The sequence below is a fragment of the Tursiops truncatus genome, chromosome 18 (assembly GCF_011762595.2).
Source record: "Tursiops truncatus isolate mTurTru1 chromosome 18, mTurTru1.mat.Y, whole genome shotgun sequence".
In the NCBI taxonomy this organism is placed as follows: Eukaryota; Metazoa; Chordata; class Mammalia; order Artiodactyla; family Delphinidae; genus Tursiops; species Tursiops truncatus.
In genome coordinates this window covers 31595682-31622971 of record NC_047051.1, presented here as the reverse complement: position 1 = coordinate 31622971, position 27290 = coordinate 31595682, and the positions used below count along the sequence as shown (strand labels likewise).

The window sequence follows — 27290 nt, the reverse complement described above, 5'->3', positions numbered from 1 at the left end:
GCACCATGGTCCAATGTGTGCTTATCCCTTTTAATTTAATTTGTCTTGTTCTTTTTAGGGCTCATGACTGCTTCAGGGTTGTAGAGATGGCTTAACCATGAGTGATATTTGTCATAATAAAGTACTATCTTTCCAAAGACCCTTTCACCACTTGAGTGACTACTACCAAAAACAATCTGATATGAGGATAAAAACAAACAGCCAATGACATTTGTGATAAAGTCTTCAGTATTAGCTTTGTTCTTAGATCTTCCAGGTGTTATCCAACACCTAGTGAGAAATTCATTTCCCTTTACTTCTCTTCCTTTTATTTTCTTCTTTCTATCCCCATTTCAGATCATCAGAATATTGTATATTTTTTTCTAGTAGCCTCTGAGAGCACTGGAGAGAGACCTCAGGTTTTAAACTATTCCAAGGATCTGAGGCAGCCTGGTAGTGCTGGAGGATGAAGGATCGAGGCGAGTAGGCCGATAAGAGGCAAAACCAATCTATGAATTCAGCATCCTCTTAAACCACAAGGATTCCTCCTCTCCCTCACTCTCACATTAGGCTTTTGCTTAAGCTTTTGTTGAAAGCAAGTGAACAGAATCACGGAAGTAGGCAATAGAAAGAATTAGGTATGTAAAGGTCACTTGATCTCTGGACTGGCTCATGGTGGTCGTGGGGGCCTTTATGTGTGTGCTCAGAGGTATGGCAAATGGGGATGTGGTGACGGTGGTGGTGAACATACCTGTGTTACCTGAAGAGCCAAGTCAGCTTGCACAGATACAGGCATGTACCCCTGTGGGGATGTGTATGTTTGCATGTGAGGCAGACAGAATATGAGTGTGTGAGAGACAGAGAGAGAATGGGAATATGCAGGAGGAGATGCAGAGAGCAGGGTGGGTAAGGAGCTGGCAAGTGACTACCAAGACAGAGTTGAAGGACTTGTACATATTCTATGGGGCTCCCCATCATCACTTTAGAGAGAGGAATTAGGTGGAAGAATGGCTTGCCCGTGATCCATGGAATGGGGCAACAAAATAAAAGAAACACACGGGTTTCTATTCAAGGATTATTGAAAGAGAACTATCCAGCTGAATGTGGGAAACCCAATTTACTTGTGAGAGGAAAAGAAATTACAGTGAAAACTTCTGATTTTCCAACATCTCTGTTGTTCATGGTTGGAATGTAAATGTTTCTGCCCAGGAAAAGGGAATTGAGAAAGTGGAAGTAGTTAGTTATAGGGAAATAAACCTTCTTCTACAGATCATCCTCTTCCTGACTGGAAGGGCCAGAGTGCTACTTGAACAAACAGTACTGGGGGAATATTGATATGAGAGAAGCAGCATAATGAGAAAAATCAGCACAGTCACTTTTGCTGAGGGTCTCCCTCCACCTGGAGGGCATGTGCGCTACTCTGGTGCCTGTTAGACTGTTGGCATAAATTCCTCAAGTTACAAGTAAAGTTCTTTTGTCTCTTTGAAGACAAGAAAACAGAAAAGTTAGACTACGGCTACTGTTTCAAAATTTCTGTCAATCATTAGTGAATAGTGAAATGATTATTTTATTGGGTCTTGATCACCATTAAAGAATAAATAGGATAGCATATGACAGAAAGGAACCAAGAATTCCTTGATGTATCATATGTAGTAAGTATTGTTTCAAGAAACTTTTGTCCATTCTTTGTGTGTGTGTGTGTGTGTGTGTGTGTGTGTGTGTGTGTGTATGTGTGGTATTGATGTGAAATATATTTCTCACCTTATATCAAAAATGTTTGAAGCCTGCTGATTTGGGTTTACAAAACAACATTACTATTAAGTATGATGGATGGACAGGAAAACAAAAAACCCAAAAACTGCTGATGGAGAATCACAAAAATCACAAGATTTGAATTCTACTTGTGACGGCTATCCAACCAAATAGCTGACTTACAATGTTGATTCACTTTACTCAAATATAAAATTAAGCATTTAATTAAATGATCTCCAAGACCCTTTCTAGTTCTGAAATTCAGACATAATCTTACCATTAACTGAGTGGGTGACATGGTAATGAATGAAGAATTGTTCAGAGATTAAGGATCTGAAGAAGCAGCATTTGCCTTATCTAAAGTGATTCTTATACTGTTCTTAGCCAGAAGAGGAGGAGAGCTCCAGCCTCTATTTTATTTTAATAGGTGAACAGGAAGACAAATAATATTCCCTTTATAAGTTCTTTAAAAATCTCAAAATTGAGAATTCAAAAGCTTTATATTGATTTTTATATCTGGCTAATAAGACTCTTGGTAGCCAGACCCCAATATATTTTTATATTTTTAGCATTTTTTTTTTCTTATTTTAACCACCCTGGCACTCACTGAGTCTGAATCAGCAGGCTATTTGTTTGTCTAATGTATAATCTCAAGTCCCATGGAACAAGGGCTCACACCTACTAGATTTTTCTGACTGTGGAATTTACTTTTCATTTTTATTCAGAGCACTGTCAGCTCTGCCTTTAAAACTGAAGTGAAAACATAACTGCCTGGTAATGAATTTGAAATCTCTTAAGGAGAACATATTTTAATGCATCTTGCAAGTGTTGAAAAATACAACATCAATTTATATTGAAAATGGATCAAGTTCTTATTTTTTAGGTTATGTTTATGATATTTAAAATGGTGGTCAATATAATTTGTCCCTAGGTCAAGTGATTAGGATTTATTTGAATATTTCCCATCTCTTTTCTTAAAAGAAAAAATTTACTTTTCAAAAGCAGGGAATGGATGAACAGCAGGAAGAAAAAAAATGATTATCAGCAGGACGAGAAATATTGTGCCTGTGCCCTTTTAAAGATGCAGTGGGGAAGGAATTCTTTTGTCACCATCTAAATGTTCCTTAAATGGAGTTTTTGTATGCTAATGGAAATAAATCCTAGTCATTCTCCCCTAATTGAGCCTTTACCATGCAAAATCTACAGTTTGAGAGTACAGTTGGATTTATATTCTTGAAAGGGCTTATTTTGGGGGGATCAGGGACCTATTTCTAAGGTTGTGATAGTTGGGGTTTTGGCATTTTGTCTGATTCTTGTCCTTCATCCTAAAACTTAACACAAATGTCAAAAGTTATCAACTAAAAACATGAACCCAACATACTCTGCCCTCTACATACGCAAGGAAATTCAGCATTTGATACTATGGTTTCAGAGGATAGAAACAGTGCCTCATTCTGTCACACAACATTGTTCGATTGTTTGTGCTTTTTGGTTTAAGTCAGGCAGCTCTTTCTCTACATAAAAGGTACCCATTTCTCCATGTTTAGTAATTTCCTATGCAAGCATTTTCTATGTACTATGGACAAGAAAATCACATGGTTAGCGAAGACTTTCGGTCAAAGTTGAAAAAGTGTAGATTTAAGTTTCATTCCAAATTGATGCTTCCATTGATTAATTCAATTAAAATCTCTTTACCTGAGAACATATTGCATTCTACCCTTTGAGTTTGGCTCCAGAAATATAAAAATGATTATAAGATCCTGCCCTAGAATAACAGAGTATTATTAGTAGTTGAAAAATGAAACAGAGTAAAAAGGCATATCTCTCCTCTCTGCAGGTCTAGATTTTATCTTATGAATACTGTGTATTTATTTCTACAGAATCTTTCATGTGTTATATTTATCAGTTAATACGTCGGAATATTTTTCCTATTCACATGTAAAGAACTTGAAACTCAGCACTTTGCCTAATGAAAACATCAAAAAAATGGTATACTTGGTAAATTTCCCACAAGTTCTACAGCTACAAATAAAGAAAACTCCAATTACTTTCAATACTACCTCCCTGTGTATTAGATTAGAAAACCACTAATAGCTTTTGAGCATGATTGTCTAATATTTTATTCAGATCTTGCTTAGAAACACATTGAAATCATTACCTGACTTTTAAGAAAGAGGAGTTCTTTTTCCAATTAAAAATAAACCTACTGGCACACATTAGCCTAGAAATGCTCATTTGATTTTCAAATTAGAATGTAAAGAGATATCAACCAGAGAAAAGTGATGTTCCTGGAGGTGACATTTTTCAAAGTTGGTTTGGGCAGTACTTAGCCACAAATTTAACCTTTTTGTTTTCATGGTATGGTCAACAAAATGAGCAAAAAATGCCTACCACATGGCACCTAGCTTTCCACTTTATGTTTTCCAGGGGTTATTAATTTTGTTTGGAATAATGGCAAGCAAAATTCTGAAAATGAAAATTCTCATAAAACGTATGATAAAATGAAACTTTACAGATGTTACTTTTGGAAATTCTAAGCTAACAACACAATTTGTGACAAATCAGTACATTTCTATGTAAGTGAACCGTGAGGTCATGAAACAGATTGTTTGTAGACACATTAAACCTTAGCATGGTAACAGTTGCCTTGCAACTGGAGGACACTAGAGGCAGATTTTAGCTTTGAAATTTTAGTTCTAAAAAGATAAAGCAAAACAGATGGCTTAATATATTTTGTGGTACTTACTGGACACTAGTGGGATTCCAAGGCTTTGTTTACATGTACAATCTCTTTGAGAAAATAAACTTTTATTAATGATACTTGACCTTGAATATGTTGCTTGCATTTTCCCCCCATTCAATGGGACGTTTTTGTATAAAAAGGAAAGAATCAAAGAAAAATGCAATACAAGTTATCTTGTCTATTCCTTTGCCAAAACAAGTAATTTACAATATGTATTTTGGAGATAATTTTATCGTCTAGAATGACACAGTCTTATTCCAGACTTAAAAGATAGGTGCATGTGTCTTAGAAGATTGAGAGAGTACTAAATAAGTATAAGGCTGTTTGGTGTGCAGGGTTCAGCTTTGCTCTGGCAGACAGACGCTTTTGTAAGATCAATGGCTATACTATACAATTCTTGAGCTTGTTTTCTATTTTCATACAGTATGGTTCATGTCTATGGTGTAAAGATATACTGCAATTTTGCGATCTCTTACTTGATGGAATTACACTGGAATAGTTCTATTAAGTTTTGTTAAAAACTTTTGGAATCTTAGAATAATGCAATATCCCAATGTGACTTTACAGGCACACAAGAAATTCCAAATCAGCCCATCGATGAACACATTTTAATGGCCTTTTGAGCAAACATCAAAATAAAATCCATAACAAAGGAAATTCAGCAAATTTTATTTTGAACTTCTGATTATTTTGAGTCAGAATAAATTGGAAAACATTTGAAAAATAAATAAGTGCATGAATCCTCTAAGACCATAAATTTCTGGGCCAAGCCAAGTTCTGAACTGATACTTAGACAAATATTTATGTTTAATATTATGTTAGTTATATACATTTTTAAATATGTAGTTTTTCCCCCACAGTTTTCTTCCTTGATATTTTTATAACAGTCTATCTCCAATTCCTTCATAGTGATTTTGTTTACCTTTTATGAATTATTTTTGTTTTCTTTTTGTCTTCTATTGTTAACATCCTATTAATTAACAATTTGAGTGCAGCATGGCTGCTTTACTAATAACATTAACTGTATTAGTTGTTATATTTACTATCTAATGTTAATCTTGGTTCACTTTCTTTACTTTCAAATCAATTAAAAATGTGTTAATGGAACTTCCCTGGTGGCGCAGTGGTTAAGAATCTGCCTGCCAAGGTAGGGGACGCAGGTTCGATCCCTGGTCTGGGAAAGATCCCACGTGCCGCGGAGCAACTAAGCCCATGCACTTAACTATTGAGCTTGCACTCTAGAACGCATGAGCTACAACTACTGAGCCCATGTGCCACAACTACTGAAGCCTGTGTGCCTAGAGCCTATGCTCTGTAACAAGAGAAGCCACTACAATGAAAAGCCCACACACTGCAACAAAGAGTAGCCCCCGCTCACCGCAACTAGAGAAAGCCCGTACACAGCAACGAAGACCCAACACAGCCAACAATTAATTAATTAATTAAAAAATAAAATAAAATAAATACATCTTTAAAAAAGTGTGTTAATGATTTATAAAATACAAAAAAAATATAAAATTGTTCAATACATTATCTTCACCCAAGTCTCAACTGGTTTCATTGTAGACCAGTGCATTTTTCAAATGTGCATTAATGAAAGAATCAATGTCACCAAATTCCTCTTTCTCTCTTATAATGTACTACTCTATGGTCTGGTAGGGAAATTGAGTAAAAGTGAAAGGGAGAACTGAGCTGCTTCATGAGGTAATGAGTTGTCTGTCTTGAGAAAGCTTGAACAGAAGCTCAGTGACTTCCCAGGAGCAACATGGTAGAAAAGAGTGCTGATGAAGCCGAAGAGAGGGAACAATCCCTGTCATTCCTGAATTTCCATGATCCTTTCAAGTTCCACAGCTCACTCTGGGGGTAATTGTTATCTCTTATTTATGGTCTATTAAGAGAAGCTAAGAACAGAATGCATGGAGATAGGATACTTCACCATGCCCTAGGTCCTTATGAGACACTTTCAAGTTTAAATTTGAATACCTTCACCTACAAGTGACAACACATCATGGGGAAAAAAAGCGGGGAGGGGGGCATTGAAGACAAAAGAAATTTATAGTTTCAGGTAACAAGAAGTCTGTAGGTAATTTGTTTCTGGTTGGTTTAGCAGCTCAAGATCCAGGCCTCTTTTTTCTTTCTATTTGTCATCTATATAGTTCATCATTGGTCTGTCTTCCTGGTTAAGGAAGCTATAGCATTTGCAAGCCTCAGTTCTCAGGCTACACTGTATCAAAAATAGGAAGCAAGGATGAAGATTGGGGTGGGAGAGAGTGTTGAAGCTTTTATCTTAGCAGGTATGCTTTTATCAGAGAGAAAAATGTTTCCAGGCACCCTCCAGTACACTTCTTTTTGAGCCTATAGTAGGTTCCAGGAAAAATAGAAAATTAAGTATATTAAGATTCTTCACCCTCAGAGTTTTAAGGCTTTGACATTAGGGAGGAAAGGGCTAGAAATAGCTAATGGGTAGGGGACAAATGTGTCTTCAACAAGTGACAAGAACACAGCAGCTCACCAAATAGATTCTCAAACTGATTCCTAATTAGAAACTGATTGCTTCTATCAGGGGAGTTGAAAATGTTCCTCTAATTATTGTCAAAGGCATATATATATATATATATATATATATATATATATATAAAACCAAGAGCACAGAGGTTAGAGGCAACTGTCAGACAAAGCAAACATACCAGAAGTAGTCTTGGAGTTAGTAATTTGTGACACGATCTTTTGTTTATATAGTTACTAGTTAAATGATGACAGAGTCGTGCTTCAATCTGGTGCAGTGATTTTCCCATTTAGTTATATAATCATGCAGTGGCTGCAAATCCTTTCAGACACATGGAGCCTCCCCATGTTAACTTTCACTCCCCACAGTGCTCCTCAATTCTCCCCTTCATTTTTTATTCTCATTTCTCTCTCTGTAGGTTAGTCAAATAAACAATGCTCAAATAACATGAGCCAGAGGGAGAAAGAGAGAAGAGGGAGTGAACAAGTAAGAAGCGCGAGGGAACAGTTTGATACTGGGTTTTGGAGCCTGGGCTTTTTTCCCTTTTTTCTCCCCAGGAGCATGAGACAGCTGTAGACCCTGTGAGTGAATCAGGAGAATCTAGTTCCAGCGGTGAGGTGGTGACTGATGGATGCCAAGTTACTAACTGAGACATAAATATAAGGTGAAAGAAGAGAAAGAGGAAGAGTGAAAACTGCAGCTACCAATGGTCAAGGTGGAGGGTCTATTTTGCCTGAAGCCCTGCAGGCTTGGAATATTCCCGGGAATAAGGGAAATGGCAGGCATGGAGAGGAAGTGAGAAGGGGAAGCTCTTTTGTCCCTTTCCTGTTTGCCGGTTTCTGTTCCCCTTAAACTTTAATTATAAAAATGAGATCACTAGGTAACATTTAACCTTTTAGCCTAACTCCTGACTTATGCTCTACTAAATGCACACAATGCCTTACCTAACCTGTTTATTCTTTTCCTAGATTAAAAGAAGTAGGAATGAAGAATTAAGTAGTTAAAGAAGGACCAGCTCTCTACACCCAGCAGCTCCCTTAGCAATCCTGCAGGCAGACCACGTGGATGAGATAACATCTGAAGAAAGATCGTGAGGACTCAGCCAACCTGCACACAATGGAAAATGACGTAGAGCTTGACCTCCTGCCTTGATGATTCACTGAGATTCTTTTCCTCTTTTCTTTTTAAAAACTGTCATGACTGAGCAGAATCTTTGGAGTTGGTTTTGAGGACACGAGTCTGCTTTCTCCCCAGATTACCGACCTTCTGATTAAAGCTAGATTTCCTTTACAAGTATTAGCTTTCTAGCAGCAAGCAGTCGAGCCTGAGTTCTGTAACAGGAGCGATCTGAGACAAATTTAGGAGAGTGTGACATCTAGAGATTCACTGTCACTCCCTGGAGTGTTTATTCTTCCAACTAGTAAATGTGCTTTGGAAGGTTTTTTGTATAACCCCCCAGTTGACCTTTCATAACTCAAAAGAACGGCCACTACTCAATAGAAAATAAGTTTTCAAAAATGCAGTGCTTTTAAAAAATTCCACTGGAGACCCCACTGCAGCACTTGCCTTTCACTGTAACCCCAGTAGACTCCCCACTCATTCCCTGAGCACAGCCCCTGCTTCTCCTCTTGGGAAGATTATGGGCTGCCATTTCTTGGGGAGATTCATGAAACAGGTTCTCCTTAGTTTGGCTCAGTAGACTTCTCTTTCACTGTATTGTAAATATCTTTTTTTTTTTTTTTGTATATTATGGTGTTTTGACATCTTAAAAAACCTTTCTGGCTGGTGAAAAGACTGCCTCTCCCAGGGCGAGCCAATTCTTAAAGATGGGAAAGGCCCCAGCCAGATGCATGTTGATATGTAAACTACTCAATCCACATCACCTCTTTTTTGTGGCTCTGACACCCCAGGAGGCAAAATCCCTCTGCCTTAATCCTCCCAGGGCTAGGTGTCAGGCAACTAGGGACCAGCCCTGTAGCCCAAAGCACTTTGAAGAAATACTCAAGCTAGCCAGTCCTAAACTATTTACTCTGCTCTGCCCTGCCTTTCCCACAGAAACTCAATAAAAGTTCTGATCTAAACCTTCCCCTCACTCCTATTTTCTGCCTCCTGACTACCCTGGTGCTTTCCTATGTGGCCCTGCATGACATGCAAAACCTTCTGTCTCTAGGATCTATAGTACAGTAAACTTTGTTTTTCCTGAGCCTCTTCTCTGTCTCCTCTTGTGGCTGCACCTGACTGACCATCTCATAAAAAATACAAAACATCCACACCAAAACACTTTTACCATGATACAACTCCCTGATATTTAAAATAAATGATAGGGGCTTCCCTGGTGGCACAGTGGTTAAGAATCTGCCTGCCAATGCAGGGGACACGGGTTTGAGCCCTAGTCCGGGAAGATCCCAAGTGCCGTGGAGCAACTAAGCCTGTGCACCACAATTACTGAGTCTACGCTCTGGAGTCCGCAAGACATAACTACTGAGCCCATGTGCCACAACTACCAAAGCCCATGTGCCACAACTACCAAAGCCCATGTTCCACAACTACCGAAGCCCACGTACCTAGAGCCCGTGCTCTGCAATGAGAAGCCACTGTAATGAGAAGCCTACGTACCACCACAAAGAGTAGCCCCCGCTTGCTGCAACTAGAGAAAGCCCGCAAGTGGCAACGAAGAACAAACACAGCCAAAAATAAATAAAATAAATTATAAAATAAAATAAAATAAATGATAGGATTTTGGAGCACGCCTTCACCTCTTTGCAGAGTGACCGACATAGGAAAAATGTCTTGGGATTGCAGTTTGTATTGGATTTCTAAAATCAACCAGATGTGCTGGAATTTATATCTTTAATTCATGTTACTGTTTATTGCAGCTGATATTTACCAATCAGAATGGAAATATTTAAATAAACAATCAGTACCATCATAACAGTGCACAGTGGCTAACATCAGCCCTGGATGCACGTTTAGTGAATATTACCATCAAGATTCTGGTCCCCTCAGTACAAAATTAGGTCAATGGCACCTCTTAGACTATACTGCCTTCTCAGTGATAAATCATATCCTTCTAAATTTTGATGTTTTTGGAATTCTTTCAAGGTCTCTTTAAATAAATAATCAGATCTTAACTTTCTCTGAGTCCTAAGAAGTGTGAATTTGGGGAAAATATTTCTTTCACTAATAAGTTTACAAAAGCTCTGTAGGATTTTGGACACTTGTTGAAGAGGATACTAGATAAAGCACTAGATATTTTATTGATATAATATGATTTCGTCTTTAGTTTCATTTGATTTCATCATTTTTGACTAAAGGCTATTACAGAATAACAAATGTGACATTGTCTCATGTTATATATGACATTTTGTACAAGCATAAGCCAATGTTTAATTTTGGAAAGGGTCACCTACCCACCTACTCCCATTCCAAAATATTCAGAACATGAGGGAAGAGAATAAGACCAGTGGAAAGAATATGACCTTGCACAACAGAAAGACCTGGGTCTGAACTGTGCCTCTGCCACTTCCTTGCTCTGTGAGTATAGAGAGATTATTTAAATTCTTTTAGCCTCAATTTCTTAATCTTTTCCTTGTTATAATTTTCTTTTCTAAAAGTTTATCTATTTATTTTAAAATTGAGATATAAATGACACTAACCAGCTTTTTAGTGTATTATATGTCCACATATATATAGTGTGTTATTTGTTTACCTTGCTTGGACAGCATAAAAGACCATCAGGAGGCACCATGGACAGACCATGGAACAAGGACTGGAGTGGATATCTGTATGTCACCTGAAATAAAGACTGCAGACTGATAAAGAAAAGGCAAGGTATTTAATCTAGCAATTTGAAGTGGGTGATCAGCCTTACATTATTGAGTTAACCGTATGTGAAAATTAAGGAGACATGTACACCGTCTCTTTTTCCTCACATATGCATATATGTTTGGTTCACTGCTGTACACTTAAAGGTCTCCTCCCCAATGGGCCATTTTGACTTTAAACTAGATGAAGGGATTCCTCATTCCCTATCTTTTTCTTGTTCTCTGCTATTCTGTTCTTTGGCTTCTGCTCATCTTTTAGTTTATTCATTTCTTCCTTTGAAGGTTTCTTAGTAAAAGAGATTTGGAATTTATTTTCTTCCCTAACATTATCCAGTTTTACGTATATTTTTTTTTTTTGTCCTCTGTCCAGGAAGCTTTATATGCTTTTGTAATCACTGTTGCTCCCTATGTCTATCTCCTCCCTCACCTGCTACCATTACCAAGGTTTGTAGGTACAGGAGCAGAGTTTGCTCCGTACCAATAACAAGAATACATTTCTGTAAACTTATTACTGAATGAAACACTGATCCCAAATTCACCCCTCTCAGCACTCATGGAAAGTTATGATCTGATTATTTATTTTAAAAGACCTTGAAAAAATTCCCAAAATATCAAAATCCAGAAGGATAATTGTGTCCAGAGATAATTCTATCATGTCTGTCTGTCTGTCTGTCTGTCTGTCTGTCTGTCTGTCTCTCTCTCTCTCTCTCTCTCTCTCTATATATATATATATATAATATATATATAAAACAGTTGACAAAAAAACATGATGAAATTGTGACAAACATGATAATGGCTGTAGCACTTAACCAAATTTTGTTATGTGCGTTGCCTATCTATATCCTTGGCAAAGACAATGATGGGTGGGTCTGCCTTCACAGGGCCATTTGTGTGTATCTGTGTGTGTGTGTGTGTGTGTGTGTGTGTGTGTGTGTGTGTGTGTGGTAAGGGTTAGCGGTGAGTACACATAGAAGGGGGATGTGAAACAGCTTGATCTCAGTGAAGGAAAACTTGGCATATATCTAGTTTAAGCTATTCAGGGTCAAGAGTCCAGAAAATCTACCTTCGACTTCATATCTCTATCTATCTATCTATCTATCTATCTATCTATCTATCCATCCATCTATCCATCAATGCTCATACATGAACTGTTCTGCTCATAGAGGAAAAGAAATAAAATTAAATATCATATATAGTTAATCTCAGATCTGATTTCCAAACATCACATTTCATATGATTTTTTCTTAAGAGTGTATACATATACAATGTATTTGATTCTTAACTGCTAATGGCTTTTTAAAAAAATTGCTTACATTATCTTTGAAAATTCACTTAGCTTAAAGGCATAATGCAGCTGGAATCTGTTATGTGTTGGGCTTGATGAAACCAAGGAATTTAGTCTCATGGAAGCAGGGATTTTTAAATAAAGTTTTTATTAAAAACTTTGAAGTCCTTATATATGTCTTAACTTTTACTGAGTAGTAAGTATCCGTGCTTTATGTTAACAATGCATATTAACTTTCATAAATAACAGATCTGGGGGACTCCTACTGTAGCAAGACAGAGTAACTGGCCCTGGGCTAGCCCACTCAATATAAACAGTGATTAAACAGGACACAATATACGAAGCAACTATTTTAGACATTCAACAAGAGGCAACACAAGACTGTGATCTCTGAGAGAAAAGAAACACCAAGTGAACCCCATAATCACCATTACTTTCTCTCAGAGGCAGTTTCCAGATTACAAAGAAGGGAAGTGGATCCCAATCAGAGCATGATGGTCTTCCTGAGTTTAGGAGACAGAAATTGGAATTCAGGACCACTAAATGGGTTGAAATTTGTAGAAATGAGGACCAGAGGAAAAGGAATCATGCAAAGAAAGAAATCTGCCAAGGAATCATTTAGTTTTTCACCAAATATTAAGCTGTGAGTGCACAGGAAAAGCTGGGGAACTGTGAAAGGAAATATAGACTGTGGAGGTCACATATTTCTGAGAGACGTAGGGGTTTTGACTAACTAGAGCCTTGCTAAACACCATGGCATTCAATGTAGATCTCTGAAAGTTTATATATTAGGAGTGGGCCACTACTGTAAATAAAAAATAATACAGCCCTATCTTAACAATCAAGGAGATCCACTATTTAATTAATTTTCTGCCAAAGTAATGCTTTATGCTTTCTAAAGAAATATTAAAAAAAAAAAACCCTTACTCTCAACAATATAGCGTCCATGTTTAGCTTAAAATAAAACATTACTACATAGGCATAGAAGCAAGAAATTTTTTGTTCCATAATGAAGGGAACAAGAATAGTAGAGACAGACCCTGAGATTACAGAGATGTTGGAATTAGCAAGCAGAATTTAAAACAGTAATTTAAATATGTTTAAAATATTAAAGGAAAGAATGAACATGATGAATACACAGATGGGAAATCCCAGTAGAGAAATAGAAACTTAAAAAATGGAAATTTGAAACTCAAAAATGCAACAACTAAAATAAAAAAAATTGATCATTTTTATCTCATAAATACTAAAAATCTCTGCTCATCAAAAGCCTAAGACTGGGAGAACATATTTGCAATACAATGCACTTACATCAGACTATCTAAACAACTTTTATAAATCAATCAAAGAACCCCAAAAACCTCCCCCACCCCCCCAAAAATAGGCACTTTTTAGTAAAAGGGCAAAAGAACTGAACTGCCGTTTACAAAGGAAGATAAGCAAGTAGCACATGAAAAAATGTTCATCATCATTAGTCATTAGGCTTTGATGCAGGAGATAGACGGGTCCCAGGGTGAGAGCAGCTGGAGTTTGTTCCCTGTGGACCGATATTCCAAGATGGAGACAGCAGGAGTGAGAGAAGTGGCTAAGACCTGCCCCGATAAGACATAAAAGACAACATATTTCTCATTCTCGAAGTCAAGGAGACGTTCCCGCTAAAAAGCTCCTTGGAGGTCAAAAGGGGAGTGATGTCAAGCTACCTATAGGCCTCTTCACTGGAATCCATCTTGGCTAAGAGATGCACATTCACACATGGGAGGTTCCTCAGATATACCAAATACGGACTCAGAAGCAGGAAAATCAAAATGATTGGCCAAAGAAAACCTGGAAGAAATGCCCCATATAAGTGACTTAAACTACCATGAGAGCACAACTCTCTCTCTGAGTCCACCTGTGTGTCTATCCATAGGTACTGCATTTTTTTCCTCCTAATAAACACTTTACTTGTTTCACTACTTTCCGTCTTTGTGGGAATTCTTTTCTGCAAAGCCAAAGGGCCAGGGCCTTGTCACTGACCACTTGTCTAATGGCTAAGAATTGGTGGTCTCACTGCTGCTGCCCGACTTCAATCTCTGGCCTGGAACCGAGACTATGCTTCAAGCCACTGCAGGCCAGGGCCACCTGAGATCAGCTTATGAAAATTGAATTCACAGTGAGTTGATAGTATATACTTACTAGAATAACTAAATTTTAAAAGGCTGAAATGACTAAATATTGACAAGTATTTATAGCAATTGGAACTCTAATACATTGGAAATAGGTGTGTAAAAATGATACAACTAATTTGGAAAACGACTTGGCAGTATCTTTTAAAGTTGTAATTGCTGTATGACTCAGCAATTCCACTCCTAAATATTTATCCAAAAGAAATAAAAACAGACATTGACAAAAATACTTGTATAAGAATGTTCATAGCAGTTTTATTTATGATAGCCTCAAACTGGTTTTATTTATGATAGCCTCAAATTTTCATCAACAATTGAATAGCTAAATAATTTGAATTTATACAATAAAATACTACTTAGTGGTAACATGAAAGAACTACTGGTACACATAAAAACATGGATTACTTTGAAAACCATTATGCTGAATGAAATAAGTCAATTATAAAAGTGTTTATTCATACTTCTTAGTGTAATTTTAGAACAGGCAAAATTGATCTATGGTAAGAGATATCAGAACACTTGTTGCCTCTAGTGGGGACAGGTTTAGGGAGGCTTGAGTGGGAAGGGGTATGCAGGAACTTGCTGGGATGATAGAAATATTTCTTATTATAATAGACTTGTGGGTTACAAAATTGAGTGTATCCATTTGTTAAATATTTAATGTATATGTACTTTACTGTATGAAAATTATACCTGAATTTAAAATAGAGGCACATTTTAGATCACTCAATTCCTTCTCCTCACTTTGTGATTTCAAATGAATTTTGCAGTTATCCATTTGTACCTGTGTGAAGTCTGCAGGCTAAATAGGATATTTTATTTATTTATTTTTTACTAATTTCTTTTAACAATATTGAACTCTACAAAAAGATTTACTTAAAGTCTTAGGCACGTCTAATAAATAAACAAATTCTACTAACACACCTAATTACAAGACAGCAAACAGCTGAATTACAACACAAATTTAGATGGCAATGTATTATAGCCTGAGCAAAAACTCAGAGAAAGTAGTTTTAGACTCTGGCAAATGATCAGAAGCCAGTAGGTTGCAGTAGGAAATGTGCATTCACACATAGTCACTCCACAAGAACTGCAAAATTGCCAAGGGCCACAGTTCTGGCATTTTCATTTCAGATCACTTTAGCAATTTTTACTTGTAGGTTCTGCTTCAACAAATGCTGCCACCCTTTTCTTTGGTACAGCCTCAGAAGAACAGTCTCTCAAAGGAACATGAGAAATTTGCCAGAGAGGAGAGAAGGGAAAGAAACAGAAAAAGAGGCTTGTTAAAAACAACAACAACAAAAACAACATTAAAACTTACAATAAAATAAAAAAACAAACAAACCGGAAGTCCAGGTTGGTGACACAGTCAGGGATGTCTGCCACATACCACCACCCTGCCATCACATGGCAATCTGGACAAATGTGTCTCATTGCTGGGCCATTATTGGGACAGAAGTTTTGCCCTCTCTTTAGCCTCCAAGTGATTCCATTTTAGCTCTCTATTTTTAGGAGTTAATATCTAGGCTACAATAATTTGCTTCAGGCTGGCATACCAGGTCTCAGTCAGGGAGCACATTTAGAATAATAGAAGATTGCCTATTTCAGATGTTTTTATTGTGTGTGTGTGTGTGTGTGTGTGTGTGTATTTGTGTGTGTGTGGTGTGTTTGTGAGTGGTGTGTGTGTTCATATAATCTAAAAATGTTGGCTGTTGCAAAAATTACATTTGATAACTGATTGTTCTCTTATGTGATACAGTTTTCCTTGCCTACCCCAAATACTAGAAAAGATCAAGTTGTTGAAAAAATGTCTTTTTAGAGAAGAAATGTGTTAACTCACATTTATTTCCATTAGCTCCAGTACTTAGTGGGTGTTTAATAAGTGTTCACTGTCAAGAGCAAAAACAACAATTCTATTTATTACACATGACATTGTTTTAATCAGCCTTCTATAAATGTGCTTCTGTGAATGTGATTTCTCCTAAAAAGCATAAGCTAAAATAACTGTAATATTCTAAACAATGTTTACAGCATATCAAGCATCTGTTGACTGTTAATCTCAGGAAATAGAATTTCATGAGTTTCATGGAGTTGCAATGTGTTTTAAGGGATCTGCTTTTTGGAGAAGCGAGCTACTTGCCTATAGTTTTTAAAGGTATTTTATTGAGCATTGATTATTTTTGGAAATCTATGACATGCAACAGACTGCTTTGTAGTCGAATACTGATCCTATGTGAAATTAATTGTGTAACCTCATGGGTAAGGATGTGATGTTGAAGGAGAAATCCTTAGACTTAGTTACTCCTGATGGTTTAGGGAAGGGGAATGGGACACAGTGGTGAGAGAAAGGAGTCCTACTGGAACAGAATGAGAATCCAAGCTATTTAGTAATATCTGCTTTATGTCAGTCATTGGTTGTACATTATCCTTAACCTTAGCAAAAATTATGTACTGTAGGTATAATTTCCCCTACTTAGCAGAGAGGAACCTGAACTTCAGACAGATCAACAACTTGCCCAGAATCAAACATCTAGTAAAGGGATGTTACTTTGCTGTCAAAGGAAATCATGAATAATTAGTGATATATATAAGAAATTATGATTCTTTTATGCAATCCATTTTCAGAGAAATACATTTTGAAGAATACACTTTTCTGAAGAATTGAACCATAACACTGGAGAGAGATTAAAGCCTATCTTCTGCCTAAAGCCTATTTTTTCATTCATCTAAAGTCCAAAGATGTTTCAGAGACTTTAGACATGATCAGTTCTCTTGCTTAGGACATGAATGTTATCAATGTTGTTAAATCTAATTGATAATCTTTGGTTCTCATCTTGCCTTTTCAGCACTGTTGGACACAGCTGATCAATCTCTTCTTGAAACACGTTTTCCTTTGGCTGCAATGATGTAGTATTACCCTGGTCTCCTTCTGCCTTCATGTTAATCCCTTCTCAGTTCCTTGCCATTTGTTGCTCCACCTCTTCCATATTAGATTTTCTCAAAACACTCTTCCCTTTTCATTTCTCTTCTCACTTACTGATGTCCTCTGCCAACACTTATCCTTTCTCCCTCAGAACTTTGTCCTTGCTGACTCCTCTCAGTTCTCCTTACATGCTAAGCTCTTTCCTAAGAGCTGGGGTTCTTTTTCTCTTCCTCTTTGCATTGTTCAGAATTTACCACAAGTTACACTGTCTGTGTCTGTTATACTGGTACTATTATTTTCCTTTAATTTGCTACCTTTTTCTAAATCAACTTTTTTTTTACAAAAATTAACATATTAGAAATGGAAATCTAATATTATTATAATATATGAAAAATAAAACCCAGATTATTTGCAATAATTCAAAGAAAGTTATTAAAAGCAAATATACTGTGTAATAACAAATAATTAATATCATCTGCACTTAACTGCATTTGGGGATATAATGACCTAGTCATTTTCCTCTCTCTCTGTTTTTCTCTTTTTCTTTTACAGTTTCTTTGTTCCTTTTTATCTGTTAATATGGCCAATTACATTGTTTTTCTAATGTTAAAATAACCTTGCATTTCTGGTATAGGCAACTTGATTATGATGAATTATCCTTTTTAGCCAATTGCCAGCTTCAATTTGCCAATGATTTTTAAAGATTTTTGCACCTATGTTCAAAATGAGATTGGGCTAAATTTTTCTCTTATACTTTCCTTAGTGGGTGTTGATATCAAGGAAACACCAGCCTGATAAAATTGATTAGAGTTTATCCTATTTTTTGGTTCTTTGGAAGTGTGGAAGATTCATATGAATTTCTCCTTGAACTTGTTAGTAAAGCCACTTGGGCCTGGAGTTTGTTTTGAAGAAAAATTTTTTACTGGTTCAGTTTCATCTCAGTTATTATTTCTTTTGGAAAATTTGTAAGTTGTATTTTTCTAGGAGTTTTCAAGGAGGTTTATTCTAAATTACAAATTTATGGGAATAAAGTTGTTTGTAAGATATATAAAGTTGTTTGTAAGATATAAGATTGTATATCTTATGGGAATAATCCTTATAAGATCCTTATAAGGATCCTTATATGGGATTTTTATATGGGAATAATCCTTATAAGATCCTTATAAAGGATCTTATTTATGCCCTCTTCCCAATTTTATTCCTGACATAAGGTAATTATCCCTTCTTTATTGTTTTCTTGATCAATCTTCTCATATGTATATATATTTTTTAATTTGGTTTTGTTTTTCTTTATTATATTTAGTTTTTTATTTCATTATCATTAATTTGGCTCTTTTTATTAATATTTCACTATTTATATTTTCTTTTTTGCTGTTCTTTCTATAATTTCTTAAGATGGATGCTTAAAACATTACATTTAAGTCATTCTTCATTCTTCATTTTAAATGTATGCTATACATTTCCTTTTACATGCTGTACTTTTCAGAATTTGATATGTCATATTTTCATTTTCAGTAAGTTCACTATATTTCCTTATTTCTCTTGATTTCCTTTGACATATATTTTTATAATGTCTAAACATGTAGGGATTTTCTAATTATATTTTAATTATTGATAGTTGTCAAAGAACATACACCTATGATCACCTTTCATGTTTACTGGCACTTACTTTATGGCATGAAATATTGTTCCATTTTTATAATTGTTCTACTTTTCTCAGAAGAATTTAAGAACAGTGTAGGGTGCTCTGATATCCACTGAGTCAAATATTTTTCTCTATATCTTTCTGGAGTTTATATGTGCCATCTCCAACTGACTATTATTTGGCTCTTTCTCCTTGTAGTTTGTTATTCAATAAATTTATACATTTTGAGATCACGTTATTGATTGCATACTTATTTTAAATTGTTACTTTTTTTGGTAATTATTATTAGTTTCTTTACATTTAATTTGGTAATTGATATATTTGTCATGTATTCTAATTTTTTTATCTTTTATACAGTCAACATTTATGTAGAGATGACTATAATTTTACCACTTTTATTTGTTCTTTTGTTCTTCATTTCTTCTTGCACCTTAGCTTTTTCTTGTTGTTTTCTGGGGGTATTTTTGGACACCGGTTTTGTTCTGCCTGATGAAAATGCCTTATTTGCTTTCCTTTAGACACTTCTTTTACTGAAATAATAATCAGGACTTTTTGATGACCATCAGGGGTTGCCAATAACTTCTTCATATTTCATGAACCAAACAATATGAAACAAAACAAAAAAAATGTGCAGGTCCATTGAATACTTATAAGTTTTGTATGTCATGTCAGGGATTAGGGATAGAACACTAAACAATAAAATCAAGAAGCTTTAAAATACAAAATGAAAATGTCAAGACAATAAAAATGTAAGCAACATAATTGTCATAATTATTATAAAGGATAAAATAAAGTGGGAGGGGTGTTTGCATCCACTTCGTACCGAATGGTTAGGAAAGGAATCTCAGAGGAGTTCTGAGCTCAGGTTGAGGAGCTCAGAGGAGCTATGCTGGCTAAGAGTAGAAAATAAAGTATTCTGGATAGAGGATATAGCTTAGCCTCAGGCTATTTTTTAGATGACTTGTTCTGGAAGAGGAAGAAAGCTAGTATGGTTGAAATGCAGTGAGCAAAGAAAGTGAAATTTGACAAGATAGGTAGGGGGTCAGATCATGAAGGGATTCGTAGGTCTTGGCAATGAGTTTGGCTTTTATTTGTAACATTGCAGGATCATTTGGAGGATTGAAATAGGAGGTTGACAAGTTCACTATATTTTTTAAAAGATCATTTTTGTTATTGTACAGAGTAGAAATTGATGGACGATAGACATGAAAGTTTTAAGAGCAGTGGCACCTTTGTATAGGTTGGTGGCAATAGAAATAAAGATAATTGGACCAATCTTAAATGTACTTTCCAAAGTAGCTCAGGGGAAAGTATGGTGAGAGAATAAAAAGAGCTAGGACTGAGTTCTGAGGAATTTTAATATCTAAATGTTGGGTGCAGAAGGCAGACAGCCCAGCCCAGGGAAGAGGAGAAACTCATGGTGCCACAGAAGTCAAAGACCAGATAGTTGCAAAAAGAAAAGTAAAGTTTTTACCATATTAGATGAGTGTTTACAAATTTTATTTTACAAATGGGAAAATGGACCTCCTTCTTTCCTGACTAGCTTAGCTTCAAATCAGATAACAATGTTTACTATGATCTTGGGGTTTCTTAAATCTGTGCTCAAATGAGCAGGCTATTGGCCTGACTGAAGACATTTAGGCCATTAAGACATTTTGGAAACCAAAAAGATGATTTTTGGACTCCACATCAAGATAAAATAGGCCATCTTAGTTCAAAATAAGTAATAAAATTGTAATCAAGAGTCTATTCTGAAATTGCTTAAGAAAAAGAACTGAAACATTTCTTTCAGTTTTTCTCTGTTAAAATCATCAGGAAAATCACTCTGAATTACACGATGTTAAAAGGTGAAGGTAAATTTACTTCAGATTTCTTCATGTCCTTGTTAATCATCGTTAGATCAACTTTAGTTTTGGTTATTTTTAAATGAATATTGTCAAGAATACCATAGGTTTTATCTGACACCTAAACTGCTTGAAGGCTGATTGCAGTTAAGTTGTGAGCATCTCCTATTAGACTTTTATAAAACCTCACCACTGATCAGAAATGCCAATGCTTAGGGGAAAAATGTCTATTGTCATTCAGAGCTTTAATTAAAAACTATACTTTGTTTTCAATCCAATTTTGGAAAGAATACAGGAGAAAAAGCAAGATGTAAATTTTACAATGCCTTGGCAATGTAGCCAATTCTCAGCTGAACAAAGAAGCTTATATGCAGAAAATCTTGTACGAATGAAGCATGTAAAATAAATAGAAAGCTTCTAGTGCTTAATTCCAATCTTCTCCACAGCAACTGGAGCTGCTGATAAGACACCTACTCGGAGTAATGATGCATAATGTGAAAAAGCAATAACCCAGACCTCGTAAGTACAGACGAATGCCATCTTTTTAAAGGAAAGGGTTGCAAATGTGAAGTGCAATGTGCTGAGCCATTTTCAAAGGTATTTTTATAAACACGGCAAAAAGCCAAGGTTTGGTTTTCCCAATGATAGGAAGAGCAAGGAATGTAACTATTGTTGGGGCATCTGGTATTTGTCCATGTTGTATCATATAAATGTTTCCGTGCTGTCGATTCATTATTAGTGGCAGTTTTAATGGGAACATAAATATTATAAAGTGTGTTTACTAAAGATAAATCATAGGGGTGCTGAAGTAATTTGCAGTACTAAAGCTCATTTTGGATAATTACAGTGCCCCTGAACAATGTGGTTTGTATCACAAAGAAGGGGATTGTTAAGAAGAAAACTGTTTTGGGTTGGTGACATTCTGAAAAGAGTAGAGGGTGATCCTGTTTGGGACTAGTTTAGGAATGCATGAGAACGTTAGTGAAAAAAAATATTTTTAACCAGAAAGAGAGGGAAAACCACAGTAATGTTCCTTCTATTGTTTGGCTAACAATATTCAGTCAAATTTCATGCAGATGACTTTCTGTAACTGCAGAAATAATATAAGAAATGATTAGTTAAGATTATACTGGCAGTAAAGATACTAATATTTTATTGCACATTGAATTCTAGCTTACATTTTATGCAGAGGTAAATTAGACTGCAATGATGTTTATCCTTGTTTTATGAAGGCTATTTTTGTCACAGTATTAAAGGTTATTATTGGTTTACCTCCCGCTTCCTATTTTATTGGAATAAGGTGCTTTTCAGCTTCCTTATTTTCCCTGAAAACGATAAGACACAGTAAACTTTAAACACAATGAGTTAACAAAGAATTAAACAATTGTGTCCTAGGCTTTGGAAGGTCATATTATAATGAGATTAAAATTTCTTGCCTTCAGGTATTGTTCATTTGTAAACTAGTCTGGCTTGGTCTTCTTATAAATGTTCTGATTAGATTAATTTCATATGAAACATAAATTTCTTTTCCTTTCTGACAAGCTAGTCAGAATCTGCCAGTTTGGTGATTGTTCAAGAAAAATGCAGCATAGAAGGAAAAAAATGCCGCAGCAAAGTGAAATGAACATAAAATTAGATTTAGCTGAGATTGAGGTATCTACTCTGTCATTTAAAAGGGAGTTCCACAGCCATTAAGTGAGTTTTGTGTTTAGGTTTGGAAAGTGAGTAGCAGCTGGATTGAGAGAAACAATGGCCTTTTCTCCTTCTGGCTGTTCCTTCCACAGCTATCTCCCTCCTGGGATGACTCCTCTGCCTTGCTGTATGGTGGACTGTTGTATGGTTTGGCTTTCAGGGGACCATGCATGAGTGCATCCACACGTGTGCACTGAGGCAAGCAGACCAAATAGAGTCTCCAATAAAGAGTGTTACTTGAATAAATTTGTTATTTATGTTAGGTTCCTCAAAGTGTTAGCTTTCTCTCAGTATCAGTCTTTCCTCGGGGAAAGAATTTAATCAGCTCTACCTGGCAAAAATAGTCACATCCTTTACTGGTAATATTTCCTGGCTTTCTTACTTTGGTTGAATTTTGGGAAGCCTGGGATAATCCAGATGTAATAACAGATATTTGGGTTCTTCCACTTCTTATCTCATTCAAATTTGGTTTACTTAGAAAGGCTTCAAAGCTCTTGCTGGCATCTGATGTACAAATTTCATTTCATAACAGTCCTCTGCCATTCATTCTTTAAAGAGTGAATGTTAAGAATAATGCTGGGCTTCCCTGGTGGTGCAGTGGTTGAGAGTCTGCCTGCCGATGCAGGGGACACGGGTTCGTGCCCCGGTCCAGGAGGATCCCACATGCCGCAGAGCGGCTGGGCCCATGAGCCATGGCTGCTGAGCCTGTGCGTCAGGAACCTCTGCTCTGCAGCAGGAGAGGCCACAATGGTGAGAGGCCTGCGTACCGCAAAAAAAAAAAAAAAAAAAAAAAAAAAAAAAAAAATAATGCTAATTTTCTAGAAAAGAGGCTCTGAGGTCTTAACCTTTTCACACCTGTTCCAATTTTCTTCACATTCAAATATGATACTCTTTTCATTTAAAGTGGTTTCAAATGTCAACATGGTGTAGTTAAATGTTGAGAACCAAACTTTTATGTTTCATTAGTGTATAGATGAATGCCAGACAACTTGGTTGGAAAAATAGTTCCTTAAAAGCAAATCAGTTTTCTCTACTAGTTATCATTAGAAATTGGACTTGAATTTCCTTAAAAAATAAAAAAAATTGAGATTGAGACTGTTTTGAAAACTTTGGATGGAGATAGAGGATTTCAGCATTATACGCCAGATATTGTGGTAAAATAACATGGTTGAAAATTTTGGAAATTACTTCTATTATTGAACAGAACTTGGGTTCAACAGAACTCCCCTGTCATGCAGCAAAGCCAATCTACAGACACCATTTAGTGAAGGAAAGTACAATTTTTATTTGCAGGGCACCAAGCAAGAAGAATGGGCAGCTCAAGCTCAAAAGACACAAACTCCCTGATAGCTTTCAGGGGAAGGTTTTTAAAGGCAACATTTGGGGTGAGGGTTGCAGCTTGTGGACCTTCTTCTGATTGGTTGATGGTGAGGTAATGGGTAATGTTTTGGGATCTTAATCATGAATCTTCTGGTTTCAACCAGTCTGGAATCTACTGCTTGTGATCAGCTTGTAGTCACCATTCTCCACCTGGGTGTGGGTCTTAGTTTCTGCAGAACAGCTCAAAGATATGCATTAGATTGTTATGTTACTAAGACTAGGACTGTTATGTTACTAGGACTAGGACTCTGTTTCATCACTGAACTATTGTTCAAACTATCTTGCTTTACTGCTTTTTCTTTGTTTCTGCAATTCCATCACTTCTCTAATTAGTAACTGCTTCAGTCTGCTTTTTGGAACTGAGGGAAGGCCTGGGAGACTAAAGCCTTTTTCTTCAGACAAGGAACTGAGATACAGATGAGCTTTTGTACCTGGTACGGTCCCGCAGGGTCCTGCTTGGTTTTAATCCCCCTCTTCATTGATATTCCTCAATACTGAGGGGAACAGGGGTGGGGATAAAGTTTTGGATAGAGAAGTTAATCATAAACACGGCAGGGAAACTTCACTTTAGGAGGACTTGGTTTCACTTTCTCCACCCAATTTTGTTTTTCTTTTTAGTACTTCTCCTACTCTAGGACTATACTCTCCATGCTAAATCCAGAGAATTTCTATGATGCTTAAGTACTCATTATGTTCATATGCATGATATCTAGGATAGTTTTCTCCCATATTTTCCCAACATCCAATTGGTTCACTGTTGTGTTTATTATACATCATTATATAGTTAAACTTGGAGGGATTTATGCATCCTCAATCAAAATTCTAGGATAAATCTGTGGTCACTTGTAGAATAATACATTTAGTGTAAGGGCCATATCAAAGTCCTTATATGGAAGCCTCCAGGTTGGTGAACAAGAATGCAGCCACTTGCTGGAAGGGTGGTGCATCCCAAACTCATGGGGACAGAAGTTTCTGGACTTAGGACCTTTCCAGACTTCACCCTAAAAAACTCTTTATCTGGTTGTTCATTCATTTATTTTAATATCCTTTGTAATAAACCAGTAAGTTATTCTATTCTGCCTAAGAAAGGAGATCAGGAAATGAGATGATGAAGCAGCAAATGTCAGAGTTGTCTTAGGTGGACAAGGTAGAGGGGAAAGATTTTCCAGATGTAAATGTAGAACTGAGAAACAGCCTGGCAACTTTTGCTAAAGTGTATAGCAACAGGCATCTATAGACAAGATTACTGGAAGAGAAGAAGCTATTATGTATACATGATGATGAAAGCCATGGAACAAAGATAATTGAGCAAGAAGACAGGGAATTGATGACATTTTTCAACAGCGGTGCTAATGCCAAAAGCTCAGCCTCTGTGCACTGGTGCTGAATTGAATCTCAGAGGCAGGGTTTTGGGTGAAGTAGAAAAGAATAGCTTTATTGCTTTGCCAGGCAGAGGGGGACACAGCAGGCTTCTGCCTTTGAAAACTATGTGTCCCAACCTGGGAGGATTTAGTGAAACGTTTTATAGCATTAGTTTAAGGGTGGGGTTGCTGACAAGATGAGAGTGTGCACAGAGCCTGCACTCCTCTAATCTGGTTTCAGGTAATCTTGATGAACTTCTCTGGTTCTTTTAGTCTGGCCTCAGGTAGTCTCTGGAATGAAGAATGTTGACATCTTCCACTTTTTGAGTTTTAATTCTATAAAGAACTTAAAGACATATTATGTGTATCACTTGAGGTAGAACCAGGACCCTGTCCCAAGACTGCACTGCTGTTTCTTGGCTGCCCCTCCCTTGTGTTTGCATCCCTTCCCTTCCCAGGTTAACAACTATTGAAATCTGTCCTTTGGAACTCAGGGAAGATCATGGAGGCTGGAGTCTGTTCCCTATAAGAAACGGGGGATACGGCAAGTTTTCTGTGCCCAGGAGCCCCAAAGGGTCCTGTTTTGTTTCAGTGCCAGTCCTAGATGATTCGACTCAGAATCTCTTGTTAAACAAAATATATCAACTCCTTTCTGTTTAACCCACTGGAGTATAATTTTCTGTTACAGTGAATCCAATCCTAGCAGATAATACTAATTAATTAATTTGTATTAGCACCTATTATGTGCCAGTGTGTGTCGTTCCAAGCACTTTATGTACTAACTTCTCAAATCCTCACGAAGACCTTATGAGACAGCTCAAAGTTTCTCAAAGTGTGGTTAGCATCAGCATTATGCAGAAGCTTGTTACAAATGGAAATTTGGGGACCTCAGCTCAAACCTTCAGAATCAGCAGCTCCGGGGGTGGAGGCTAAGCAGTCTGAGTTTTTATAAAACCTCCAGGCCATTCTGGTGTATGATAATGTTTGACAACCACTGAGACTGGGTATCCCCACTTCAGATAAATAGACTGGGCTGAATTTAAGTCACTTGCCCAATGTCACTCAATTAGCAAGACTGACTCTTAAGTCTGCATCTGTAACAACTACTTTTAAACTCCTGATGTCCATCCCATGTTAAGAACTTCTGTTGTAGAGAAGTGGATACTCTTTTGAAAAATCATGTACCTCCTTGCACATTTTTAAGTTGACATCTAACAATTTCATATGACAAGGTTAAACAATTGTAAATAATGTGATTTCCAGTACATTTTAAATCATGACATTTTAAAATGCATTCCATCAGCCTTCTAAATGTATCCAGTGGAATCTAAATATCATAGTGATTTAAATTTACTATCACCCATTAAAAACAAACATACAAACGTTTCTCTAAAGTTAAAAAAAGTCCTTACAACATTTCAGCCCCATCTACCTGTCCAAACAAGAATCACGATGAATCACAGATGAGATCTGGGATGTGGATATAAACAAACCTCTTATTATCACTTATTCATTATGTAATTTGGACAAGTCATTTTACCTCTATGAAGCTCAATGTCCTCATCTATAAAAGATCATATTAATACTTACTTTGCAGGAGTTGTGAGGATCAAATGAGATGTAGAATATCCAGCACAGTCTCTGGCATATATATATATTAACTTCTTCAATGACTTGATTGCTTTGTATATCTCCTCTTTCTCTTCTTTTCCAAATTTGTATATCATGGGTTTTGCTTCACCTGACCTTGGAAGATTCCATGCTCATAAGGGTGGGTACCAGACTCTGCTGGAGTTGGAGCTGGTTGGAGTACCTGCTACGTTAGGAAGAATGGCAGGTCGACCTGGCTTTACACCCCCCACCTCCCATCATATGACTGTTTTCTCCTACCACCACTACATGAAACCCAGATACTTTCTACCCAGAGGGCTCCAGAGGTGTTGTAAGGGTGAGTGGGCAGGGAGAGAACAGCACACAGGAAGAGCCAACAATGTGCCATGACCTCCATTATTTTATTTAATCCTCACAATATTTCTAAGAATGGGATATTATATTTCCCATTACAATTCAAATAATATAAATATTTTGAAAGGTTCATGCAGCTGACAATGTCATAACTGGAATTAGGATGCAGATCTTTCTGATTTGAAGTTTAAGACCTCTCAGCTACATCACATGGGGATTGGTCTCA

General features: G+C 36.6%; 1 long non-coding RNA gene across 1 annotated transcript in view; it reads left to right on the top strand.

Annotated features, from left to right (window-relative positions):
• Positions 1-12197, top strand: part of LOC141276973 (uncharacterized) — a 62901-nt gene extending 50704 nt beyond the window's left edge. The window contains exon 3 of the long non-coding RNA XR_012327461.1: positions 7949-12197. This is a non-coding gene — a long non-coding RNA (uncharacterized lncRNA). The remainder of the gene's footprint in view (positions 1-7948) is intronic.
• The last annotated feature ends 15093 nt before the right edge of the window (positions 12198-27290 follow it).